We start from the raw sequence: 14,952 nt of genomic DNA on the forward strand, positions 1-14,952 counted from the left end.
CCAGCCCTCTTACTTAGATGTATAAGCTTAGGCAGCTAAGAAAACCAATCTGTGTTTCTGTCTGCTTGCACATAAAATAAGATTAAGGGTACTTAAGTTCTGTTTCTTTGTCCAGGAGTGGCCTTGGCATGGCCAGTCTAGGGCTAATGCCAATGCCTCAATGGAGGCAAAGTTGCTGTTTCCAAGGACCCGACTCCTCCCTCTTGACTGTGGTTATCAGTCCTTAAGCATCTGTGTCTTTGGTGTCCTGTATTCTCTTTGCCAACATTGTCTGACTTGGTTCTCTGTTGACCTTGGCCATTTTTCTACCTGCAAATAGTATACTTCTTAATAAGCATGCTTGGCATAAGTCATCAGCTTACTGAATACATCCTAGTCCCAGCTATTGCTTTTGTCTTCTGTATATTCTTATCTTCTCTATTTCTCTTCCCTGGTTCCTCCTACTCAGTTGTTGGGGGATGGATAAATGTCTCGACTACTAAGAGTACTTGCTGCTATTCTGCAGGACATTGGTTCAATATCCAGAATTCAGGTGGCAGCTCACTAACCTCTGTAATTCCAATCTCCGAGTATCTAATGCCTTCTTCTGGCCTCTGTGTTGGTTAATAGCCTCAGAGCATAAGGAGTTGAGTCAGGGTGTACTGGACAATAGTCTGTAGCCATAAAGAACAGTTCAGTGCCATGCTCGCCTTTGTGCTCCTCCTGCAGAAACAACATGCCAGGGTATGAAAAACCACCACCCTGCTTCCAGTCAAATGCATGTAACTTCCTGGTAGCTCTTCATGTGTGTGTGTGTGTGTGTGTGTGTGTGTGTGTGTGTGTGTGTGTGTGTGTGTACACACATACCTGTCCCCCAGAACTCTATGAATACTCTGACTTCATCTTGTGGAAAGGTTGGAGCCCCTCGTTGCTGCAATAAAGCACTCTCAGCTTGTTGAGATCAAGGCTTTCTGCTTCTCTGCCTCATTTTTCTTACACTCAGTGTGCACTAGATACACATGTGGTGCACACACATGTGAGCAAAACATTCATATAATAATTTTGTATAAAATGAGATTAAATAGAATTACTATGAGAATTGAAAAGGAAATAGATATGAAAAAAAACTTTATAATGCTAAATTTTATACAGGTGCTAACACTATATAGAAGGCACTGAGGAAGCCAAACACACATTTGGGTTATTTCAAGTTTTGCTGAAGGTTTCCTGCAGGCTACGGGATTTTGTCCAGGCTGACTTATATAGATCAATGTCTCTAAATTGGAGGTGACTTTGCTGCTCCGAGACATTTGACACCGTCTGGAGACACTTTGGTTGTCACAGCTGGGGGCATTCTTGGCACCTAGTGGATACAGAAAGAATGCTGCTGATGTTGCACAGTGGGCAGGTCGCCCCACCCCCAGGCCAGGAATTAACAGGTCAAAATGTCAATACCTCCAAGGTTGAGAAGCCCAGATCTACATTGATTCTTGTGCTTTCAAGGACAAATCACTGGCTTTTTTTTTTTTCAGCTTCTTGGATTCTCTATCCATAAAAGATAGCTAATAACACCTGGGCTTTGCTACTTTGCAAGGATGTTGTAAAGATAAATTTAGGAGGGAAGATCCCAGCTCTCGGAGGGGAAAGGGTACTATTATAGCCTGAGGTGTTATTATCAAGCTGTGCCGACACTTTCGCTCTCAGGAAGCCAAGTGTTCTACTTGGAAATGATAATTTCCTCCACTAAATGAGCATTTTATTTCCCAGAGGGACTCATTTTGTTCACCTTTTGCCATCATTGGATTGGGCCCATTACAGCTGTTGTGCTTCCTTTATGTGAAATTTCGTTGCATGCATCACAACAAAGCCTCTCCTAGAGGAATGTGCACACCACAGTCATAAGCCATACACGTGCAGCCGTCTGTAAATAATGTGTAACACAACTGCCCTGGATAGTTATAAGCACGGACCTCAAACTCACGTGTTTCATGTTATTCAATACAGAATTTTAAAAAATGATATTCTTATGAGTCGTGGTATACCTCAGCGTGAATTACCAGATCAATGGTAAAGCATAACTTTCATCCATTATCTATAAAGTGAAAGCCTTAAAGATTAATTGCAACGGAGAGAGGAGCATGCAAAAGAACAAGGAAAATTCAGGTAGGGAAAATAAGGGGAAAAATCATAGAGAACCTCAAATTAATTCAACCCGTATTAATTCAAACACCTTAAATGTGTAATTAATCAATGACTTGTGCATGAAGACTGCTCTGCTTGCATAAAATTAAAATGCAACAGCATCATTGTGATTAGAAGGAGCTAATGGCGTTGCTTGAGCCCCCAGATGTTCAAGGCAATCGCGTTCTGATAAAATCTGCGTTCACCAAATCGTGCCAGCGTGGGAAGCACTGGCTACGGAAGGGTTTGCTAGTGTTGTGTCACTATTTTGACAGCTGCATGGTGGAACTGAGGCAGGCACACCATGCTGGGCACTGAAAGGGAAAGCAGGGACGACAAGGAATACTTCATCTTATCGATTTAATCGATTTTACCAGGGTCTGTGGGGGGAAATGCATATGAGACACCTTGCTATGCCTTTTTCTGTGGCCAGAACATGGAGAGAGGGCTGGAAAGAAACAACAGTGGTGATAACAAGTGTGTTGGTAGAGACTGAAGGACACTAGACGTGGGAACAGGCTCAGCCTCCTACCTTGCAGTGTTGGCAGTGCTTGCTTCGGATGTCACGGGGACAGACTAATCTGTGCCGATGGAAACAGAAGCACTAAAAAAAATAAAGACATGGCTTCTAATTTCCATCTCTCTAGATAGTGACCCAGTCACTGGATATCCGCATGTTGGTTTCCTCTCCTGCGAAAGGAAGCTAATGGTCCTTCTATAACAGAACTGTTCCAAAGACTTAAAGAGTTGGCAACTTGAAAAAATCTCATTACATTTAATGTGTCGTTGCCATCCAATGAATGCACATTTATCTGTTTACAGGAAAACAATTTTTTTGTGCTTAATATTGTCAAACTTTCTGTGAAATCTCATTTCAAATCTTCCTCAAAGCACTCTTTGATTCTACCACACCCTCCCATGCTTGACTCCTCCATCACTCTGACTGGTGGCATATCCATCTGTGAGGGATTCTGTCACTCGCATGCATCCCACACTCCTGTCTGAGATTGGCCTCTGTACATACTACGACTAAAAGCAGGAGGGTGTGAGTGAACACTGTTAGTTGTTCGATTTAGTAATATTTTTTGACAGAGACTTGCTATGTAGCTCAGGCTAGCCTCATACTTTCCATCCTCCTGCCTCAGCCTCCTTGATTAAATTTCCTCTATATGGTCCTAAACTACTGATTCTCCTGTCTCAATCTGATGTGTGCTAAGATTAAAGGTAAAGACCACCATACCCAGTTGACATATTTTTGCCCTTTTCTTATAAAATAGCACGGTAAATTCCACAGGAACATTTAGATGTTCCCCCTGAATACTGACTCACTCACCCTATACCCACTAGTTAATGGCAGCTTATTCTGAAAGGTGATGTAAATAAATACACAGTCTGAAAACAGGAGAGTACTTGTTAATTTTCCAAACAGCTGAGGTTACTGCTTTCGTCCAATAAAATAAGCTAAGTCACTATGATGCAGTCAAAGTCTAATTGGCTGAACAGATAAATATCCTAGCTTGTCCATGTGGCCTTAAAAACAGCCATCGAGACCAGCAAAGGAGTTCATCTCCATCCTTGTTGGCTATTTATTTTATGTTAGAGTGCCTTTTGTTTTTTAAGCTTGAGGGATAACAGAGATACATCCCTCCCGATATTGTCACTCAGGACCAGGCTCTAAGTTCCTGACAACAGACTTTTAGGGTTATTTTTGATGGTTTAATTCTATTATTGAACTTCAATCTTCAAAAAGCATAAAAGTACATGAAAAGAATATATTGGCATCCTCTAATGGGTCCTGATTGGCTGCCCTCTTAGAGTCTTGCTTTGGAGCCTGTTTGTTTGCTTTCCTCCGTGTTCAGATTCCCGTGGTTCAGATATTGAACAGGACAAAACTGTGACAAAAACTAAAAAGTAAAAAACAAAAGCAAAATTAAAAAAAAAAACCCTGTGACAAAAGCAACTGAGCTAGCAACAATTAACCCTAGACGGACCTGACAAAATCTTCTATTTGATTTTTGCCCAAGGATTCAGTCAGAATGTAATGTCAAAAGGGGCTAACCAGGGGACTACCAACTGATGTGAGACAGCAACAAAGGAGCGAACTTAGACTTGATCCAAGGCTTACTTATTCCACTTATCCTGAAAATGCCCCATCCATTGTTAATAAGAGTGATGCTTCAGTGACTTTCCTGGATCAGCTGTCAAGTGACAAGATTAAAAGGCAAAGATTGCATGGTTATAAAGAGTTGGTGTTTTTATCTGTCTGCCTTGTCACATTGATCATAAATGACCGAGTCATCTGTGACTAATGCTGGACAAAAGAGGCAAGTTCCTCCCGCTGTCAGGCATTGCTTAGCGTTTGTTCACCTGGCTTCACAAGAGATAACAGCAGCCTCCCCTTCCAGCTTCTACCCCTCTTACTCATGGTCAGAAGAAGTACAGATGCTTGGAAACAAAAAACAAAAAACAAAAACAAAAACAAACCCAGTCCAATCAGCAGAGCCTAGGCCAAGTGGCCAGATGGTGAGTTTTGCTGCAGGGGGAGCTAATGGCCTCCTGTGAGAGTGAGCTCATCCTCCTGCCTTTCGGGAGAGTAGACAGAGCTATTGAATTAGCTTTGCAAAGGATCTTCTTTCAGCTTAATCAACATTTGCAGAAGGAGAAATTAGATTGTACACTCTGTAAATGAGGCTAGCCACCTCCACGGCCAGACGTTGCTGCTTTTGCTCACCGTGGAGAACGGGCTCCATTTGTACAGCCAGGTCAGGCCTTGAGTGCCTATTTACCAGCAATGATAGTTCATTTCAAACTCTTAGCGCATTCGCCTCTAGAAAGCAAGACAGGTCAGAAACCTAAAATGTAAACCAGAAGGGCTTCCCAATTCAAATTCAGACTAAACAGCCTCAAGACAAATACAGCTGCTTTCCTGGTCGGCCTTGAAATTACGGATTGTTAAAGTCTACAAAATCTTAAAAGTGTATTAGAACTGACATGTTTGTCACTCTTCTAGGCAGAGAGTGCCTGTCTTTGAAGGGCTGCAATTGGTTAGCTCAGCTGTTTACAGGACAGTATCAATGTAAGTCCTTATGCCAAAACTGCCTTTGCTCAATTTCATGTTATCCTACATCTCACTAGGGAAATTCCCAATGCTGGTCACAGGAGTTTGAACGAGGCAGATCAAACCTGTTGTTTTAGTAGACAATACTAAAAGTAAATTTAAAGGCAGATCCACAGACAACACCTTGGTGTGCTGCACTGAATGATGCTTCTCTCTATATTAAATGAAAAGAATTTGAATCTATCTGAGGTCTCTGAAAGATTAAGTTTTCAAAAGTGAATTTTTTTTTATTTCAAATACACACTACACACAGTATTTAATAATGCATGCTGAATAACTGAATAGCGGAATTGTTTGGCTCCGCTTGAGGCGTATTTTATTTAAGTAACAATTCAACTGAATCGCATGGTATTGAACCCAGATATTTAAAACTATTTTCAGTCTTCTGAGTTTTAAGGAGAAGTGCCACTTGTGGTTTTCTCTGCTGAAGGATAATGAAGTTTTACAGTTGAAAATTTGAAAGTTAAATCAAAATTACATCTTTATCTCTGCTTTTCAGTTGTCCATGTTGACAGACAATAATCTGGGATGAAGAAACCGGAGGATACTGGACAGCACAGGCACCCAGTGAGCGGTGCTCAGAGGACCAGCTTCCCCAACTTTTTGTTTTTCCTTCTAACTTAGCCTACTGTGTTCTCCCACACTTCATTGAAAAGAATGCAGGCAAATGAATATTCATCCTAAACTTATTAAAGTTTAAAAACTTAAGAGTTGTCATTGGAAGAGAGATTTCAAAAGTTTCCAGATCCCAGAACATGTGAGCTAGGCTACATAATAGGGAGAAAAGATTTCAGAAGATGAGAAAGACATTATTCCACTAATATAGAATTCTATTACAGACCCTATAGTATCTGATATTAATATCATCACGGTATTAAAAATGCAAAAATGTACACATGAAACTCATAAAGTAGCCAAAACTGAATTCATAGATTAGGTACATAGTCATCAGGTAGAGTTAAAATTGTTACGTTAAAATAAACTAGAAATTCTTTATCTCATATAACCACTTCTTTTTCAAGTGTAGAGAAGACAAAATTTTAAGGAATACTCCTTCATTTTTAAAACTAGATTAATACAAATTACAAGTCTGTGGATATTTTATATTGTGTTTTAGAACCAACATGCTCACTTTGGGCTCTTACGTTAAAGAAAATAAATAGACTTGTGTTTACTAAGTAGATATAGTGTATGTTTTAATCTTCTCACTAATAGTGTTTGCTTACTGTCTTTCATTATGCATGAAGATACATTGAAGAGAGAAGGATAATCTAACACCGTCGTTGTTACCTTGTCATCACAGCTGTCACTCATAATTCTCAGTGTCCTCACAGAGGGCCAACATATTGAATATTCTCTAAGCTCCAAGAGCTAGTCTTATAAAATTCCAGTAAATTAAAAAAATAATTACTATTAATGGGGCAGGAGAGATAGCTCAGCAGTTAAGAGCACCGCCTGTTCTCCCAGAGGTCCTGAGTTCAATTCCCAGCAACCACGTGGTGGCTCACAACTGTCTATACTGGCATCTGATGCCTTCTTCTGGCATCTAGATGTACATGCAAATAGAGCATCTGTATATGTAAAATAAATGAATGAATCTTTAAAAAAATTATTAGCATTACTGCAAAAATGAATACAATAGGAAAAAACTAATAGCTGTTTTTTTAAATTTTTTTCTCCTTTATTAATTTATTCTTGTTACATCTCAATGGTTATCCCATCCCTTGTATCCTCTCATTCTTCCCTCCCTCCCATTTTCCCCTTATTCCCCTCCCCTATGACTGTTCCTGAGGGGGATTACCTCCCCCTCTATATGCTCATAGGGTATCAAGTCTCTTCTTGGTAACCTGCTGTCCTTCCTCTGAGTGCCACCAGGTCTCCCCCTCCAGGGACATGGTCAAAGGTGAGGCACCAGAGTATGTGAGAAAGTAATATCCCACTCTCCACTCTACTGTGGAGAGTGTTTTGTCCATTGGCTAGATCTGGGTAGGGGTTTAAGGTTTACCGCCTGTATTGTCCTTGGCTGGTGCCTTAGTTTGAGCGGGACCCCTGGGCCCAAATCTGCCTATCATAATGTTCTACTTGTAGGCGTCTAGGACCCTCTGGATCCTTCTACTTTGCCATTCTCCCATGATTCTCTCATCTATAGTCCCACTAGAATGTCCTCCCCTCTGTCTCAGTTTCCAAGGGGCATGTCCCACGAAAGCCTTTACTTACCAGGAAACTAATAGCTGTTATCCACAGAAATGTTTGTGGGCAATACTGGAGAGAAGCAAGGATTGGCATGGACCAGGAAGAGTCTCGATAGCGTTACACTGAAGCAAGCAGAACACATAAGACCTACCATCCAGTCTTGCCAGGAGAGAGCAATTCAGATAAGAAGTGTTTGTATACTGGACAATGGCTAGGCAAGGGAGATCTTTACTATACCACAAGTAACAGCTACTAGAAATACTTGCTATGGAGAAGTCTGCAGCCTTCACAGGCTCTAAGCCCAGTTTGTGTCACTGCTGGGAAATCCAGAACATTTCATTACCCCCACTGTTAAAGCCTCGCCTTATTGTTAACTTTTTACACCACTATCTCAACAGTCCATCCACTTGAAGCTTCAGGAAGTTGTCAGGTTTCCATACCCACCTTCCTGCATGCCCACAAAACCATGAGCATCTTGAGGAGTACACTCTATCCAACTTTGTCTACAGAATTTTAGGGAAACAGCTGGGCAGAGTGAGCTCACCAATTTGCTTCTTGGAGCCCCTGCAAAGATCTCCACGCTAGTGAGAAACACTCTGGACCTAGTTGTGAAGGCCGGCCTCCAAACATGAAGAGAGAGAGTTCCACGGTGCCCACCCAGAAATGCTTGAGAAGACTAACCTAATTACAGCTCACAAAGACTGACAGGCACCTTCTACTAACAGCCATGGCAAGACCGGCCAACAAACCCCCCTTCCTGGGAGCTGCATTCTAACTGGTAGGGAAAGCTCACAACCCCCTGCAGAATAGGCTATCACAACAACTACAGGCATCCCAGAAATTAGTGATATTGGTTAACCGAAGACACTATTAAGCACTCTGTTATCACAGTGCTAGCCTAGAACCAAAGCGTGGCCTGCTCAACCATCAACGTGAAACAAATCTCAGGAAGAGGAGTTTCATCACAAAAGGCCCCCTTTAGTAAAACTGGCACGAACAATTCATCTGATCGATGCGCAGATACAAATGTAGGGACCCAAGAGGCATGAAAATGAAAGAAAATACGTCTTTTAAGGAGAATACTCCCTAGCAAGAGACTCAGATAATTAAATAATAATTGTAATTTAGTGTATGAATGTTTAAAATAATATTTTGTTATTTTAAAGAAAACTCCACAGGAGACAAGAGAATATACACAGACTTCTTTTTTCAAAATTGGAGGGTATGAATAAGAAATTTATAAAATATAATAAATGGAGTATTCAAATGTATTAGAATCCAAATAATAGAGCAGATCACGCCTCATACCTTTCTACTATATTTGTATTTTGCATGTGCATATGCAGGAAGGCAGTGTGTAAATAGAGACCAGAGATCAATGTTAAGCATCTTCCTCAATCTCTCTCCACTGTATCTTTGAAGATGTGGTACCTCAGTGAACCTAATTGGGCTCCACTTGCTCGCCAGGAAGGTCCAGGGATCCTCAGTCTCTGCCTCTCTAGTTCTAGGTTACAGATGACTTTTCTTCAGGAAAAAAAAAAATTAGAACAAGAAGTGGTACAAAATAAAGATTTAAAACAGAGTGACAATTTTTATTTCTAATTTTAAGTCTCCAATCAGACAGGAGAACTGTATTTATGATATCAGGAATCTGTCTCTATTTGTTTGCACTTAGCAAGGGGGCTGTCATCCCTACAACATGCATTAACCAATCTTCCCTACCTCACTGGTAGCTCTATTTTACATCCTATTTTATAAGAGCATTAAAGATTAAGATGTTATCTCCTGCTAATCTTAGAAAAGATAAAAAATTTACAATAACGACTGGGTGTTCTCATTACTTCAATGATAACATTTCAATAAAGCCTTCATTTACATGTACAATGACATGGAATCTTAAAAAGAAAGCAATATGATATGAGAGGTTATTGAGACAACACTGTCAAAAGAATATCTCTGAGACATTTACTTCTTTATTCAAAAATTCTTACTAAAGATATTTTACATAAAGTCCCCAGGTGAAGCATTTTAAAAGTTCTGTAACTCCTCCAGAATGAAAGAACACTCTTGAGTTGAACTATTTCCACCCTCACTTGTGCATCTGCATCTGACAAGTTTTTGCACGTGCAAGCAGCACTCACTGGGCACCTTCGGTTAGATGGGGAAGACACAGCGTGCTTCTCCCTAAGTGCGGAGACTGCTGTGGAGACTCCCCCGACTCAGTGGTAACGGCCAAAACAGCACACTCACATGGGTCTCGAAAAACACTGAGGAGAATGCCCAATTGCCTATAATAGTTTAAAAAACAGCAGAAGGAAGGATAGCCAGCCGTGTACCAGTTTAGAAAGATGTTCTAATCACAGGAGACTTCAAGGTCAAAAACAACAAAATGAGAAACATGGAAAATTCGGAGAAGAGAATATAGCTCTATATAGTCTGGATAAATACAATGTGTTCAACATTCTCAACACACAAGTATTTACGTTCCCTTTAGAAATCAGCATGGTTGGCAGCACTGTTTCTACCCCATATAGTGCATGGGAGAGTTATAAAGGAATACCGAAGTAGGATTGAGAGTGATGGAAAACAGTAACTACAGCTCCATCTACATCACACGTTTTATGCATTGCTAAATAAATTGTCTCTTGTGACGTTTGAGAACCAGGAATTAAATAAAAAGCCCTAACAAATGGATGAAGTTTGAACACATACTGAAATCTCAGCAATATGATAGTACAATAAGGGGAAAAGCTATAAACCAGTGCCGCAAACATAAAATAATGAATAGGCCCGGGGAGCTGGGCCTCGGAGAAAGGCTTTTGTAAATTGCATCCCTGCTGCTGTCATAAAACACTGACCAAAACCAACCAGAGGAGGAAAGGGTTTATTTGACTTACAAGTTAGAATCCATCACTGAAGGAAAATAGGGCAGGAACTCAAGACAGGAACTGAAGAAGAAGCCATGAAAGAACCCTGCTTACTCAATTGTTTTCCTTATCTCACATTTAATTACCATCTTATATAGCCCAAGGATGGGACTGCATACAGTGGGTTGGCCCCACCTATATCATTTAGAAGTCAAGAAAATTGCCTGATAGACATGCCCATGGTCCAATCTGAGAGAGGCAATTCTTCAATTGAGGTACTCTTTTCTCAGATGTGTCAAGCTGACAAACAAGATGTAGTGAGTATAAACCTTTAAAAAAAATGTGAGCTTGCTGTCTTCAGGAGGTCTAGGATGCAAGAAATCAAATAAAGTGGGTAGCAAGTAGCAGATTTCCCATGTCAAGGTATATTATAAAATGTCCAATTATATGTTTTAGAGCTGGTGACAGTAGGCTCCAGTTCCTATAGATAAAGAAGAACAGAGAGGTAACAAGAGTAGCATGCAGGATCAGAGCTCTAGGCAATGAGGTTTACTGGGAGAAGTAAAAAGAAAATCAACTGAGAAATCTGGCCTTATAAACTGAAAAAACATAGTGAGGGTTTAAAAAGCTTGACTGTGGACAACCATAGAAACCTAGGAAAGCTTTACAAACTGCAAGCACCAAGCTTAGGTCAGCATGAGGAACATGAGTTTCTTTCCTGGATCTGGTCAGAAGATTCATAAAGTATCACACGGCTCAGGAATTGACATCACTAAGTCCACAGGCAGAAGAAAGTGAGTCTGTAAATGCAAAGGAAGGCAGAGCTAGGTAACAAGGCACAACCATAGCAACGTCTATAATGGAAACATCTAGAAATAATCAGATAGTTTCTTACCTGAATACACACATAAAATAAACTTGAAATGTATGTCAGCTTAAGTCATAGGTTTCTAAATATATATGGTGGTGTTGACAAATTTGCAGAGGTCAGAACAAGCCTTTTTTCTGTTGGATCAGAGTATTTGGGCACCTTAGTAACATACTCATTTAATGCACGCTGCATAATTAGGACTCTGCTATACAGACTGTCATTCCCAAATGATATTCAAGTACCTCCCCCTAGATGAAATGCAAGCTACACATGAAGGAGTAAAATTGCTCCCCATCTACTCGTGGAAATTCATTTTCAATTATCTTAAAGTGCTTTTACTCTGTAACATCATTTTTGACGGTGAGTAAAATCAGAATGCCAGGATTGTTTCAAAAAGTAAATGTATCACTCATCAAAGGCAATTCTGATGTAATCAGCATTGACTTTCTAGGAGGACATTTTACCCATTTAAAAATCCGCGTCATGTCCCATTTCCAACACTCCAGCAGGATACACACAATTTGAGAACGACAAAACCGCCCATCAGAAAAAAAATCTCCTTTTGAATACTTGTTCCACAGGCTGCTACTCATTGAGTTACTAAAAAGAAAGCTCAGAGTACAATTACCATGACTTGTGGCAAGAGGATTCTAAGACCGTTGAGCATGTGTTAATTTAGTTAGCTCATTGAATACACGTGAATATATTTCTCTTTATCTGATCTTTGTCATAAAGAAACTTAATAATGTTACAAAAATAGTATTCATGGAAACATTTGGGGAATAAAGGATAATATGTGCTCTCTTTTAAAGGGGAGTTTTGATAAGAAGGCAAATACAGATTTAGAGAACTATTAAAACTCTAGCTACAAAGGAAATGAAAAACTTGCATTGTCTGTATTCCTGTCATCTCCTCGGCTGCCCATCTCATAATACCCTTATTGCAACTGACATGGGGCGATGAATGCAGAAATGTCAGGCGAAAGGGAACATGTAAAGATAAAAGGCTATAGGGTAAGGAAAAAAAAATCCACAGAACAAAGACAAGACTGCATGCTACTTTTGTTACCATTTTGTTTCCAAAAAGCTGCCTAGGTAATAGCTAAAAGCCAGACTTCCATAGAGAAAAGAGCAATCAACAAAGGATCCTGCTGTGTCTAAAAAATTATACAGGAAAAGATGGATAAAGCTACTACTAAAAAATGTGGTCAGAGCTCCCCCTCTCTCTATCTATCGACCTACCTATCTTCCTGCATACTTATCTATCTATCTGTTTGCCAATCTATCTTCTTTTTTTCTTTCTTTCTCTAAACTTCAGCTCCAAATTCACACACTGAACAGATTTAAAGTATATCAAAGGCCTCAGCCAGTGATCAGTTACCACAACACTTCCTATAGTATCAGTAGTAAGCTTGGACACCTTGACAGTCCAGTTCAGCAGGCGTCTTTATGTCCTGTTGTGCAGAAATACAGACTGTAACTCGTGAGAACCAGCAAGACTCACTGCTTCCCTTCGTTTAACCTCTCTCTCTCTCTCTCTCTCTCTCTCTCTCTCTCTCTCTCTCTCTCTCTCTCTCTCTCTCTCTCTCTCTCTCTCTCTCTCTCTCTCTCTCTCTCTCTCTCACACACACACACACACACAAATACACACATACACACTCCCTCCCCTTCCCTCCCTCCTCCTTCTTTCTCTTCCTCTTCCTCTTCTTCTTCTTCTTCTTCTTCTTCTTCTTCTTCTTCTTTTTCTCTCTCTCTCTCTCTCTCCTCTCTCTCTCTCTCTCTCTCTCTCTCTCTCTCTCTCCTCCAAGAAAGGCAGGCAGGAAGGAAGAAAGGAAAGAAGGAAGAAAGGAAGGAAGGAAGGAAGGAAGGAAGGAAAGAACTGTTTACTGCACTCTATCAAAGAAGGAAAATCACATCCTAATGAGTTCACTCTGTCAAGGCATTAATACTACATCCCAGATACAGTTATTTTTGTCACCTGTAGATTACATTTAGTTACACCAAATTTTACAGAGCAGTTTTCTCACATCAGTTTATTTTTAAGGACTCTGCTCCTCCCAGTATTTCGATTGAGCCATGACACAAATGTTAACTTACCTTTATTCTCTAATTTCATTCCACCTTTCACAAAAAAAAAATCACTTTATCTAATTAAAAATTCAATTATCTAATAAAATTCCACCAGTACTCTTAGAACACCTTTAGAAAATGTCCTTAATTTATAATAACAAGTACAGAGTTTTCCTCAAGAGAGTTGTAATTCATCATTAGCTGAACTAAAGATTCATTATCCCTTAAAAATGGAGAGGATTTAGAAGGTTCCAGAGAACACTGAAAACTTAGAGAACAAAAAAAAAAAAAGGCAAAGAGAAAATTGAATGAAACATATACTCACAGTGCATGTTATAAACTCCTACACATTCCTGTTTCCCCCTAGGAAAAAAACTGCATTAAATTCAGTTAAACCCTTTCCAATAGATGTAAAACAAAACTCTTATAGAAGGCCCTTTTCTTCACCAACCCTCCAAAATGCCATAAGCAAATAAAAGTCAGGTGGCAGGGGGAGCAAAATGGGATTTAAAAGAGAAATAATCTGAGACTGTCTATGTCTTATCTTGATAACAAAACAAATACAATTATGGGTCTCAATTAGTTATATCCTGAACAGATGTATAAAAATAAGTTGTATTATTTGCAAGCAAGGAACCAGAATATAAAATCTGGCTTAAGATTTTCTGTTTTTAATTAAAAGTAGGAACAGAATGAATAAATCATAAAATATATGAATGCTAAATAAAGACTTATAAGCAAGTTGTGTCTCATATTAGTGACAAAAGAATTGACTAGCACATATGCTCTTAAAATAATTGCTATTTATTATTCTGGAGCCAGGAAAAGAAAGGTGGGAGAAGAAAAAAGAAGGAAAGCAAAGATATTAAAATATTTCTTAATACTAGCCTATTTTTATCACAAGAATATACATCTTGGGTGCAACAGATAGATATGATTGTATAGATAGATAATGTAAAATAGTTAGTTAAGGTCTTCAAAAGCCTCAGAGACATACAGAATATGGCATTTTAAAGTGTTTTTTATTATTTTAAAGATTCACTGACAATGAGACAGGTTAACTCCTGGCAACACCCAGCCTACCTCAAAGAGGATGATGAGTATCAAAGAACCTCCTTATGAAGATGGCTTCAAATGTGGCAAATAAGCCACTGGGGAAAAAATATCCTTGTGTGTACTACAGACAGAATTCTGCCTTAAAAAGGGCAAGCTTAGATGCAGGCAGAGTCAATGGCCAAACTCTGCCAAGACAGAGTAAGCAAGTCCTCAATAGTTTCTACCTCACAAATATTTCTGTCACATATATTGGGCCAGAAGGCTGAAGATGGTCCAGCATTATAGAGAGTTTGTAGTGACTGTTCAGGTAGCAAAGAAAACTGCTAACCTGCATTCCCGGCATACTCAGGTAATCAAGTTTATTACTTCTCAAGTCTCTGATAGAATTGAAGACCAAATAGTTTAGTTTTACAATAAAGCTTAGTTGTTTAGGGATTAACATGTTTTCTAGGCCTAGATAGATATTTTAAGTTGATAATGACAAAATATGATAGATATTGATTTACATTCAGAATATTACATGCACCAAGATAGGAAAGATGTTTTCTTCAAGGCTGTCAAATACAAATAGCCAAAACACTAAGAATGTAACATTTATATAATTCCTGATTGTTTCAT

General features: G+C 39.4%; 1 long non-coding RNA gene across 4 annotated transcripts in view; it reads right to left on the reverse strand.

The window, feature by feature from the left end:
- The window catches only part of LOC311585393, a 92,351-nt gene that overhangs the window by 15,567 nt on the left and 61,832 nt on the right, over nt 1-14,952 (reverse strand). Inside the window, exons 3-5 of one of the 4 annotated variants that reach the window (XR_014775211.1) lie at nt 2,693-2,764; nt 1,174-1,342; nt 549-702 (exon numbers count right to left, since the gene is read on the reverse strand). This is a non-coding gene — a long non-coding RNA (uncharacterized lncRNA). The remainder of the gene's footprint in view (nt 1-548; nt 703-1,173; nt 1,343-2,692; nt 2,765-14,952) is intronic. The other 3 variants (XR_014775209.1, XR_014775210.1, XR_014775208.1) reach the window with 3 other exon arrangements.

This window comes from Acomys minous (genome assembly GCF_964271855.1).
Source record: "Acomys minous genome assembly, chromosome: 15".
NCBI lineage: Eukaryota > Metazoa > Chordata > Mammalia > Rodentia > Muridae > Acomys > Acomys minous.